Source organism: Oncorhynchus keta, chromosome 30 (assembly GCF_023373465.1).
Source record: "Oncorhynchus keta strain PuntledgeMale-10-30-2019 chromosome 30, Oket_V2, whole genome shotgun sequence".
Classification (NCBI taxonomy): domain Eukaryota; kingdom Metazoa; phylum Chordata; class Actinopteri; order Salmoniformes; family Salmonidae; genus Oncorhynchus; species Oncorhynchus keta.
The window spans coordinates 50,802,105-50,815,157 of record NC_068450.1 but is presented as its reverse complement, the minus strand read 5'-3'; the positions used below and the strand labels follow the sequence as shown (position 1 = coordinate 50,815,157).

The 13,053-nt window shown below is 42.6% G+C and overlaps 1 protein-coding gene across 1 annotated transcript in view; it reads right to left on the bottom strand.

The window, feature by feature from the left end:
- Nucleotides 1-8,602, bottom strand: part of LOC118363988 (ras-associated and pleckstrin homology domains-containing protein 1-like) — a 79,969-nt gene extending 71,367 nt beyond the window's left edge. The window contains 1 exon segment of the mRNA XM_052488509.1: nucleotides 8,338-8,602. The gene's annotated coding sequence lies outside the window, so the exon portion shown is untranslated.
- Nucleotides 8,603-13,053: the final 4,451 nt, after the last annotated feature.

Sequence of the window (13,053 nt, the reverse complement as noted above, 5' to 3'; positions counted from 1 at the left end):
AGAACTGGGACATTTTCAGCTTCCAGGAATTTTGTACAGATCCTGGTGACATAGGTCCGTGCATTGTCATGCTGAAACATGAGGTGATGGCAGTGGATGAACAGCACGACAATGGGCCTCACGATCTCGTCACGGTATCTCTGTGCATTCAAATTGCCATCAATAAAATGCAATTGTGTTTGTTGTCCGTAGCTTATGCCTGCCCATACCATAACCCCACCGCCACCATGGAGCACTCGGTTCACAAAGTTGACATCAGCAAACTGTTCACCCACACGCTGTCTGCCATCTGCACAGTACAGTTGAAACCAGGATTCATCCGTGAAAAGCACAGTTCTCCAGTGTGCCAGTGGCCATCGAGGGGTGAGCATTTGCCCACTGAAGTCGGCTATGACACCGAAATGTAGTCAGGTCACGACCCTGGTGAGGGCGACAAGCACACAGAGGAGCTTCCCTAAGATGGTTTCTGACAGTTTGTCCAGAAATTCTTCGTTTGTGCAAACCCACAGTTTTATCAGCTGTCCGGGTGGCTAGTCTCAGACAATCCCGCAGGTGAAGAAGCCAGATGTGGAGGTCCTGGACTGGTTACACGTGGTCTGCGGTTGTGAGGCCAGTTGGACGTTCTGACAAATTCTCTAAAACAACGTTGGAGGGGGTTTATGGTAGAGAAATCAATTATCTGGCAACAGCTCTGGTGGACATTCCTGCAGTCAGCATGCCAAGTGCACGCTCCCTTAAAACATCTGTGGAATTGTGTTGTGTGACAAAACTGCACATTTTAGTGGGTCTTTTGTACCCAGCACAAGGTGCATCTGTGTAATGATCATGCTTTTTAATCAGCTTTGTGATATGCCACACCGGTTAGGTGGATGGATTGTCTTGGCAAAGGAGAAATGCTCACTAACAGGGATGTAAACAAATTTGTGCACAACATTTGATAGAAATAAGCTTTTTGTGAGTACGGAAAATATATTATATTTCAAAGCATGAAACATCAGACCAGCCAAACCTAAGCATGCGGAAGCTTTAAAATCAGCCACCATTGTGTTCATGCTATTGACTGATTAATAACTACACAAGCTGCTTATAATGACACTATATGGAGAGAGGGAGGGAGAGAGAAGGTAGAGAGAGGGGGAGGGGGAAAAGAGAGATGTACAGGGTAGAGGGGGGAGAGAGCATTTCCTTTCATTGTGGGGCAACACTGCCTCTGCCTCACTTTGTTCATCACTCCTGTGCGGCCTGCATGGCATCGCTTGAGCGCTCCTGCTAACCGATGTATTCCTGCATTCCCCTCAACACAGGCAAGGGTGCCCTCCTTCTGCCTGTTCCAATCAGACAGACAGAACAGAGTCTGAACACCAGCCCTTTAACAGTCTGAAAACATGATCTAGACATGGACCCACAGATGTGTGCTGCCGATCCATTTAAAACATCCAGATAAGAACCCCTGTTCATTTCTTAGTGCAAAGAAATCAAAAACGAGACACATGTGAATTACAGTATCAATCAAATAACACTATGTAAATAAAAAATATTGATGTTCTTGTTCATTTCATTGAGTCATCTAGATTTGGATTTTGTTCATTTCTCTGAACAATTGGTCAGTGAAAATGTCCTTCTCCATCTTTGTCCATAGGAGGGGATCTAGGGCAGGCAGGCGGGTGGCTGGCTGCCTTTGTTCCAAAATAGCAGCTGCAGCTGTCAAAAGGTCAAGAAAATGCTATATGAACCCTAAGGGACCTAAGAGACAGAGGCCATGTAGTACCAGGGCAAACTACAATAGGGGAAACTCACGCCTAGGAAAGCAGGGTGGGCTCCGGTTTGTATGAGGGTAGCACTCGGTCGGACACCATGGCGCCAGCTGCCCTTCGCAGGCCCCTACCACGCCTTCTACCAAACCCCCAACCCTGCCCAAGGCACTGGCAGCAGGGATATCTCCTTTATCAGCAGGCCGTGTCACAGGTTTCCCTGCCCTCCCCCCACCAGCTCTTTATCACAGTAAGTTATGAATATCTTTGAAGTGCCCCCCACACCCCCTCTGGGTGTAACACATCCTGGGTAAGCCTACACCCGTCATCTCAGTGGCATTGCTGCTCTTTGTGTGGCTCGAGGGCTGCCTTTTGTGCCTAGGGACATGTGGTGGGTGGCAGAGCAGAGGGCCTTCTACATGTGCTTCACTACTTTCACTGGAACATGAAAATCAAAATCCCTGCTGTATAGCGCCTTGCACACAGAGGCCTTTCCATTATTTTTGTATATTTGAAAGGGGTAGGGGGAATTTATATATTTTTTTTAAACAGGTGGTACCTTTTTACCACTAAAAACTACTTTCACTGTGACATGAAAGGGAAGAGGGTGAGATAAATATGGGAGCAGACAAGGTAGAGAACTTGTTTTTAAACAAAAGTAGTGAATGGGAAAACCATGCAGTGGCTGTAAGATGTGTGGTTTTTGTTGTGCTCTGCAGTTCTCTCAGACATGCAGTCTCTCTCTTGTTTTACTCCCACTCTTCTCCCTCCCTGGCCTCAGGGAAAAAGTGGAACACTGAACTCACTTACATCTGCCCTTCAAAAAAGAGAAACTGAAATGACACCAGGTTTGCATCCCAAATGGCATCCTATTGCCAATATATTGCACTACTTTTGATCAAAGCACTATGGGCCCTGATCAAAAGTAGTGCACTAATTGGGGAATAGGGTGCCATTTGGGACGCCGCCCAACTCCTCCTGACAGATGGTCCCCCACAATCAATGGAAAACTTAAACCATGACTGTGCTGTTTACGTACACAAAGCCTGGGTCGTGTTCAGTAGGCACCAAATGGAAGGGGAATGGAATACCTGGATTTGTCAAATAATAAGTGCATTTACATTTTTTGTTGCACAATGTTTTGAACTAATGAACACAACCCAGGCTACATCAGCCCCAAAGAACACAGCTAACAAAGTCCTTTGGCTTTCAAAATAATGTGGCCACAGAGCTGCCTGCCGATGTAAGTTGCAATGCGATCCTTCATAAACAAAACCACACAGCTACCCTAATAACATTTATTGTCAAGACTGACAATCAAGCCGCCATCTCAAGTCAACCAGCCCCTACCCCCTAGACCAGATGTACCCTTAATTTGCAGATCACAGTGATTCTCCATTCATAACAATGATACAATTTCAAATCAATGTGTTTAATGCAGGCCTGAATCACTTCATTGAATATATCTATTGTTCCCTGGACGGCAGATAGATGGAAGTACAGCGCAGCTGTTGAACAAATCCCCAAATAGAACATTTGCCGAAATAGAAGGCAACTGCACAGCTACTGACCCATATCAGTTTGCGACAAGCTAATTTTACAGTCTAGTAGACATGGAACGATTTATTGTAAAAAAAGAAACGTAAATCTATTGACAAGGAAAATGAGGGGGAAGAGCTGGAGAACAACGTGGCAGCTGTGAACGAACCACCATCAGAGAACCAGGAGAAAACAAAAATGTATCTGCAAATGGCAGCGGGGAAATGCAGCTAGCTAACATAGCTCCGGTGGCTAAGACAAGGACACGGTCGATTCAAGAAGAACACAGAAAGTTCCAAGAGAAATGGACAGACAAGTATTCTTGTATTGCATGATGGGATGAGCTCAATGTCTTATTTGCCAGAAGGCAGTCAATTGTTTTAAACAAGCAAATTTCCAGTCACACCATGGCCACTTGGACAAAACATATCCGCCACAAAGCAACAACATAGCGCAACTCAAAAGGACAGGTCAAAGAACAACAAATGGACAGATCTAGCACTGTTGCAGAGAAAACGTCAGGCAACATATGAGATTGCTTGGGTAATCGCAAGAAACAAGAAGGCCTTCAGACATGGAGATTGTCAAATAATGTTTTTTGCCCTCAGACAAAACATTGCATCCCAGGATATAGACATATCTGATATAGGCAGAAAGCTTAAATTCTTGTTAATCTAACAGCACTGTCCAATTTACAGTAGCTATTACAGTGAAATAATACCATGCTATTGTTTGAGGAGAGTGCACAATTATTAACTTGAAACTGGATTAATAACCCATATTAGGCACATTTGGGCAGTCTTGGTAAACAATTTTGAACAGATATGCAGTGGTTCATTGGATCAGTCTAAATTTTCAAACATACGCTGCTGCCATCAGTGGCCGAAATCTAAATTGTGCTTGGGCTGGAAAAATGCATTATGGCTTTTCTCTTGCATTTCAAACATGGTACATCACCTACATTACTTTCACATTTCCACAAACTTCAGTGTTTCCTTTTAATTGGTATCAAGAATATGCATATCCTTGCTTCAGGTCCTGAGCTACAGGCAGTTAGATTTCGGTATGTTATTTCAGGCGAAAAGTGGAAAAAAAGGGGGAGGTCACATCCTTAAGATTAAGGGACTGCAACTCTCAGAGACTCGACCATAACAATAGGCATAGAAGACATCAGCAAGCAACTGATTACTGACAACCATGGAGCAGTGTTTTAGTACTGCACTTGACAAAAGCACTGATTTAAGTGAAATTGCCAAATTGTGTGTTTGGGTCCGCTTCCCTCAAAATGAGTCATTCAGAGAGTTACTTTTATGTTTACTGCCCCTTCAGGTACAAACACGAGAGGATATTCTATTTTTTTCAAATAATATTGACTGGTCAAATCTGGCATCTATGTGCACTTCCGGCACCCCAAACATGCGAGGGAAAGAGAAAGGACTCAATGAACATTGTGAAACAAAAACAGACTGACCAATGCACACCTGGATTGCCTCACAAGGATAGCAACAGACTATAAATTTAAAATTAATTCAGTCAGGGAGCAGAAGGGACATCTTCACTCATCCAACTACTGAGGTAACCCTTAATATGGGTCAAATATGTAGCCTATTTAATGTATGTATGTATGTATTTGTGAAGTGCTGGAAAACAAAACAATTGCATGTGCTCTATTGCTCTGAAATTGCTCTCAAAATATTTACATTTACATTTAAGTCATTTAGCAGACGCTCTTATCCAGAGCGACTTACAAAGATATTGAAAGAAAAATTACAACAATGTGTGAGGCCCTCTGACAAAGTGGCCCCCTTACAAAATATAGTAACTGCCCTAGATAGACACTTGTGGAGATCTGTGAGGACTGGATAGGAGTACGCAATAACAACAATTCAATCTAGCCTATTGAAAGGCAAGGTGGAACTACTAGAAGTTCTTTCAGAACTCCAAAGGTGAACAGGAGGTAGGGGTCAACTTAAGATTGCATACGTCTTTGTTGTGATATGCACAACACTTCACTTATGCGCTTCCTTCCATTATTTTCCCTGTTCTTTTGGCATGACAGTGAAATCTCTGTCAAAAGTGAAACCTGCTTGCTGTCCTTGTAAATGTAAACAGCATTCACAAGAAAACCATGAAACCACCTAGTGATAGTTGGTTGTTAACATCTGGCCCGTAACTTAGGTGTATTCACCTAGAACCAAAGCAAACAGTCCCAAATGGGGAGGGACCTACCTGTATGTGTCCAATATAGGTGATGGGACTTCAATGCCTATAGAAAGGTTACTGCTCTGTCCCCAAACACAGAGATTAGGGCAGTTTCGGTGTTTCCGTGCCTCGTGGAGGTACGGTAGGCTACATTACATGCTTGCCTAAAAAAATACCATATGGTCATAAAATGTTGGACAGATAGAAAGGTGTCATAAGTTCTCGTCAGCTTCACCGAGTAGGCCTCGTTTCACTAGCAATCTTACAGCGTGCCAGCAGTGCTTGTGCCCCCTCACAAGAGGAGCTCATCAAAAAGAAACCTATGCTTTCCAAGCCCTACTAGAGTAACAAATGCCCACCCAACACATGTTTGTTTTGATATTTTAGCAGGTATTGGGAACCTGGGTACATATGGCATCCAGAGAGAGGCCTTGCACTCTGCTCCTCTTTGCAAAATAAGCTATGAACTCTACATTCAATGAAGGGTCATTAACTTTACAGTGTGAATGTCTGTCTGAAGCTATGAGCAGAGAAACCCAGTCATACTCTCAATTCTGTGTTTGTCTTAGGGTCTATTGCCAGAGTCCACTTAGCCAAGAAACACTCGTATACATACAGTACCAGTCAATGACACACCTACTCATTCCAAGGTTTTCCTTTATTTTTACTATATTCTACATTTTGAAGACATCAAAACTATGAAATAACACATATGGAATTATGTAGTCACCAAAAAGGTGCTAAACAAATCGAAATCCTTGTGTGCTAGCTAACAAAAATAAATGAAATATCACATTTACAGACCCTAAACTCAGTACTTCGTTGAAGCACCTTTGACAGCGATTACCACCTTGAGTCTCTGAGGTATATGACACTACAAGCTTGGCACACCTGTATTGGGGAGTTTCTCCCATTCTCAGATCCTCTCAAGCTCTGTCATGTTGGATGGGGAGCGTCGCTGCACAGCTATTTTCAGGTCTCTCCAGGGATGTTAGATCGGGTTCAAGTCAGATCGAAGAACATTCAAGGACATTCAGAGACTTATGCCAAAGCCACTCCTGCGTTGTCTAGGCTGTGTGCTTAGGGTCTTTGTCCTGTTGGAAGGTGAACCTTCACCCCAGTCTGAGGTCCTGAGTGCTGACACCACCATGCTTCACAGTAGGGACGGTGCCAGGTTTCCTCCAGACTTGACGCTTGGCATTCAAGCCTTCAGAAAGTATTCAGACCCCTTGACTTAACTACTTTTTGCTACGTTACAGCCTAATGCTAAAATGGATTAAATAGGTTTTTACTAGGTGGCTAACGTTAGGTAACTGGCTAACGTTAACCCCTAGAGCTAAGTTAAATGGCTAGGGTTAGCTAAAAGGTTTAGGGTTAGCTAACATGCGAAGTAGCTAAACATGTAAGTAGTTGCTAATTGTCCATGATGAGATTTGTGCACCACCTTTGGGTGGCTAGACGTTCACGTTATATGTCCAGGACTGGGAGACAATATATCCACAGGGAAAGTATAATTACATCAACTTTTCATAGTGCTGTTAGTGCTTTCAGATTTCTATCACCTGAAGCATGTGCAGAACCATGTAAACATGTGCACGAACTCAGCAAGTGTGCATGTATTTTTATCTACTGATCATGCTTCAGGTGATATAAATCGGAATGGACTACCAATGCTCTGAAAAGTTCATGTAATTATACTTTCCTGCGGATGTATCATCTCACATTCCTACCACCGAAAGGACCAGCCACAAGAACCGGTAAATGTATGTTAATATATAATTGTATTAAACATTCTGGCTTGGAGAAATCGTGAGAGCAACTTCCCGGATTCAAACGCTCATTTCTGCCAGACATGTCATTTAATGCAATTCAATCTCACTTATCCAGAGAACATACAAATTTGGTGTCCCAAATTTACGTTTACTATTATGTCTAGTCCGAGACCAGTCAGAACAGGGTGGGGACACTGGCAGCAATATCGCTGTTCAACAAGACACTAGGCCTATCATAATATGTCGCTGAAAATGGCATGACATTGCGTAGTATGTTCTCCGTTACACAAATCGCCTTTGATGAGAGACGACGATGTCAAGCAAATTTGCATGAAAACATTTTACCCATCCTAGACCATCATCAACTGAAATTCATGAGTAATTCACACAGACAGTGCTACTTTGTATCCCCGGCCTGTTCATAAAAAAAAACATTCACTTGTATGACGACCTAACAACAGTTGTCCAGTAATCTTTTTCAATGGGTCATGGTCAGCCCGTGGTATTCTCTAATCTGGCCAGCCACACACACCCTTTATCCAAGGAGTGTTCAATGGCCGCATAAGAGCACCGCAAAAGCATAACTCTCAAACATACCACTAGTTTTGACATCATACACTTTATAAAAAGGTAAATGTTTAACTAAAAACATAGCCATATTTCAAATGCGAGGTCCTATACAACAAACTACCCTTCCTCCACAAACAATTCACACCCAGCAGGCTATCAATTCCCGTCTCTCTGCCCTTTTTTCATGGAGACGCTACAATAAGGATCATCTAGGCTGGTACACCATAACTCGTGGTATTTTTTGTAAAGTAGATTGTTCGTTTTTAATCAATAAATAAATCCTAAAAACATCTATAGGTGAGAAAAGCTGATTTCACAACCCACTTACAGTCAAACTGGGATTTAACAGCGGCTCCTCTTCTGTATTCCCACCAATGGTTGATGAAAACCAAACGCAGTAATCACGGTATTTGTTCCAAAAACTTAATGGTCCAAATAACACGCTTCTGTGAAACAGTTGAAATAATTGTTGTGTCCGTTGTCCTCATCTTTTTTTAACCTACCGCTCGTCGTGCAAATACATACATATTCCCATCCTCATTCTCTTTCCCAGGATTGTTGCGCGAGGCACGCCAAGCGTCTCCTGTTTCCTGTCCAGCCCAGAATTAGGCTCGACTAATCAACAGCGCTATCCTGGGAGTGAGCAAGCACCTCTCCAACCCAGTGTACTGGTGTGCAACTGCAGCACGCAAATAAGGGCGTTCCTGCATGTGGGCATTTCTGCATTTGCAGGAACGTACCTCTCGAGCATACCATTGGTTCCTTCACGACCCCCCTCGATCATCCCATTGGTTTCTGCATGACTGCCCTCCCCACCCCCCTTGTATACCCATTGGTTCCTGTATGAAGGCCCCCCTCCAAGCAGGACATCTTCATGCTTGGGTATGTGGTGTGGCGCTTTCGAATGTGGGTCAAAATGGAAATATGTTTTTTTCGACCACGCCTCCTGGTTACCGGAGTCCTCTTTGCTAACTGGACATTTTCCTTCTCTCCTCGTCGTGAATAGAACTGCAGGAAGCCGTACAGCAGGCGGGAGCGACACCGTGTTCTAGCTAACACACGGTTTCGCACCCTCCTCCCGCCAGCTGTGTACCCAAGAAAACCATGGCTGACAGGCGGGATACTGTCTACCGGTCGCCCCTGCCACGCCGTGGCTTGTGCTAGCTAATATGCGGTGTCAAGTCAGCACACCTCGTTGCCTCCCGCATGCTGCGTACCGGAGAAAGCCGTACCCAACAGGCGGGGGCGAAAGATACATCTACCGGTGTCGCCCCCGCCTATCGCTAGCTTCGCCGGGAGGCGGAGGCAACACCGTGTACTGGAATCCTTATTAGGACTACGCTAGCACGCACTGTCCTTCGCTCCCCACTGCCGAACACCTGCCCTTTGTCATTAACAGAACTTCTGGAAAACAGTGTCCGACAGGCGAGGGCGAAGGACACTCCCTTTTGAAGGACCTCTGATACATTTTTTGGGAATTTAGTCGGGGTCTCAGCTTACTCCTTTGCATCCCATTATTTATATTTCTACTTTGCACTTTCTTCCACTGCAAATCTACAATTCCAGTGTTTTACTTGCTATATTGTATTTACTTCGCCACCATGGCTTTTTTTTGCCTTTACCTCCCTTATCTCACCTCATTTGCTCACATCGTATAGACTTGTTTTTCTACTGTATTATTGACTATGTTTGTTTTACTCCATGTGTTGTATGTGTCGAACTGATTTGCTTTATCTTGGCCAGGTCGCAATTGTAAATGAGAACTTGGTTCTCAACTTGCCTAACTAGTTAAATAAAGGTCAAATAAAATGTTGCGAGTTAGAATAGTAGAGTATAAGGTACAATTTCGAAATTTGGTTGTGCATCAGCAGTTCTATTATGTCAGTCAATTAGCCCATGTCAGCTGACATTATTTTTTATTGCCAAGTTAGCTGGCTGCAAAACTATCTAAACTTGTTATCATGGTCAAATTACCCCCATTGATTTTGTTGGCCAGTCTCACTCAGATATCATTCAACTTAATTTCTCTCCACTCTATGGCAGACTTAAGTGGAATTCTACAAAATTAACTCTAATTGTAAAAATTGGCTCCTGTTTTGGTTGCAGTGTGTATTTGGGGGTATGGAGAGAAGTTGCACCCTTCTCAACCAGACTGCTGAAGAAGCCAATGCCATGTACCATGTTGTTTTGCAAATGCATATGGATGGTTTTATTATTATCAAAACTCATTCATTATCCTGTCAAGTTCAAATTAAAATCTTTTTTTTTTGCAAATTCTTTCTAATCTCTTACATGAATTCCACACAGAAAAATGATTTACCATTTGTTGGTGTTTCTATTCTACCAACCCCAGACCCTTGTACAGTTCACTTTTTATTGGTCACATACACATTTGTAGCGAAATGCTTGTTAAAAAAAGAAATTATTTCCAGCTATGTAATAACACAAAAAAATGTCTGGGCCAGTAATGTATGAAATAACACACAAAAAAAAAAATACTGCAAAGTTGCTTAGGAGCTAGAAGCAGAGCTGCGATATCTGTCGGCGCCATCTAACCCAGTTGTAGGATATTGCAAGTTAATTATGACCGTTGACCATTACCTAATTAGGCTAAATCTGAAAGTGGTGACCCAGTAAAGTGGCAATGGTGTACAAAGGACTTATGTGATAATACATATAAGTGCTTGAAAAATAATTTGTCAAAAGTGTGTTTAAATGTGTCATACAAATATAATTATCAACAGCAGAGATACATCTAAACGAATTATGCCACCTAGTGGACAATATTGCCATGACATTTTTTATTCCTTCTCCCTGGCTCTGGGCCAGAGAGAAACATTGGTTGAGCTGAATACTTGAATCTGGGTGTGTCAGGCTTGCATTTAGATAGGCAGTCCAATTCAGATGTTTTTACTAACTGGTCTTTTGACAAATCAGATCTGAAACATCGAATTAAAAACACAATTGGTCAAAAGACCAATAAGTTGAAAAAATATCAGAATTGGGCTGCCTGTCTAAACACAGTCTGACAGTGATGTGCAAGCACCAGTTGGCTCTGGTTTTGATACAATCAGCATTTTCAATCTGTGATGTTTTGACCCATCACTTGCCTTTACCATTGCTCTCTCCTCTCTGACATGTCAGGCCCTCAGTGTTTCAGAGAAAGAGATGAGAAGATATTAGGCTTTGTTCAATAGCATCTTTCACAAAACGGAACATTCTACTGGCTGCTCTGATCGGAACCATCCATGCTGTCAAAGAAGGCTATGAAAAGCAGAAGTTATGTGAGCTGTGTTCAAATACCCATAGTAACATACTGTATACTGCATACTTAATGAGTATATACTACAAGTTAATTGTAGTATACTGTAAACAAACGGTATCCTTTCAGTTAAGTGTACTAGCACTTCACCTGTCTACCGGAAGTTGATGCTGTTGCAATGCAACTTCTTGCTAGCTAGTTAGCATAGCAAAAAAAAAATACTAGCACGACATCTTACGACTTCATTAACACTGTCCATTGAGAATGCACAATGGCTATACCACGTAGCTAAGCTAAGAATGACATGAATGATCAAGTCAAAACATTGGGTAGTTAGTTAGTATATAGTTAATGTACTGGCAATTTCAATGTATTAGTAGCCAACTAACGTTAGGGGAAAGGGGGATACCTAGTCAGTTGTACAACTGGACGGTTGCTAGCTAACATACCGGTACATACAAGCAACTGCTGTAATGATGTGCTATGCGGTTCATAAGGCTAGTGAAGCTAATTGTCATACAACATGTAATGTAACTTATTTGAAAATACATTACTTTATTATATTGCTTAACATTTGTCATAATTTGTTAAAGCAATTAATTTGTATCTGCTCTTGACAGACTTCGGCTGCATATTTTCTGCCATTTTCTTCAAATCTGAAAATGCTGTGAAGCCACGCCCACTTCTGAAGAATTGCATTATGGACACCAAAAGCACAGAAATATTGTCCACTGATTGTATACTTCGCATTTTTGCAAATGTAGTACGATGTCTGGGAACTTTTGGCATATTAACGATATCCATATAATGACCAATAAGCATACTACATACTCAATTTACATCACAAATAGTGCTGTTAGTATGAGTATTCGAACACAGCTATGGTCTAGACCAGGGTTATTCAAGGTCCAGAGCCTGCTGGTTATCTGTTTGCCCTGATAATTATTTACACCCACCTGGTGTCCCTGGTCAAGATCAGTCCCTGATTAGAGGGGAGTAATGAAAACTTGCTTCAAGGTCCAGAGTTGAGTTTAAGGGGTCTAGAGCAGGCCTTTCCAAGTCTGTTTCTTGAGAGCAACAACACTGAAGGTTTTTGTCCAGATTCAGCTTAATAACCGGCTAATAATTAGAATCATGTGTGCTAGACTAGGGTTGGAGTGAAAACCTACAGAACTGTCGCTCACCAGGAACTGGTCTAGAGAGTAGCTCTCTGATCTCCATGATTAGTTGAATATCAAATCAAATCAAATTTATTTATATAGCCCTGTCAGCTGATATCTCAAAGTGCTGTACAGAAACCCAGCCTAAAACCCCAAACAGCAAACAATGCAGGTGTAAAAAGCACGGTGGCTAGGAAAAACTCCCTAGAAAGGCCAAAACCTAGGAAGAAACCTAGAGAGGAACCGGGCTATGTGGGGTGGCCAGTCCTCTTCTGGCTGTGCATCAAATAACAGAACATGACCAAGATGTTCAAATGTTCATAAATGACCAGCATGGTGCAGAACAGTTGAAACTGATCAGCAGCACAGTCAGGTGGACTGGGGACAGCAAGTTTGTCAGGTAGTCCTGGGGCACGGTCTACTGGTGTGTGAGCAGTTGGTAGAGCATGGATTGCAACCCCAGGACTGTGGGTTCAAAAATGTATGTATGCATGACATGACTGTGTATGTATGTGTGTGTGTCTGTGTGTGTGTGTGTGTCTGTGTGTCTCTGTGTTTGATTTTCTCTCTCCGCTCCCCCAAACAACCTATCATATTTCAATGAAGACACCTGTATGATTTGAAGTGTCTCTGGATAATGCGCTCACTGGAAAGTTCTTGCACAGAAAAAGCATGACAACCAGGAAATGTTGGCCTATACTGTGACCACAACGAGATGTATTACACCCGTCTCTGGGATAATATCAGCGTTTTCCTGACTGTCTGTCGCAGGAGACAGTCACGTAGCAACAGAGAAA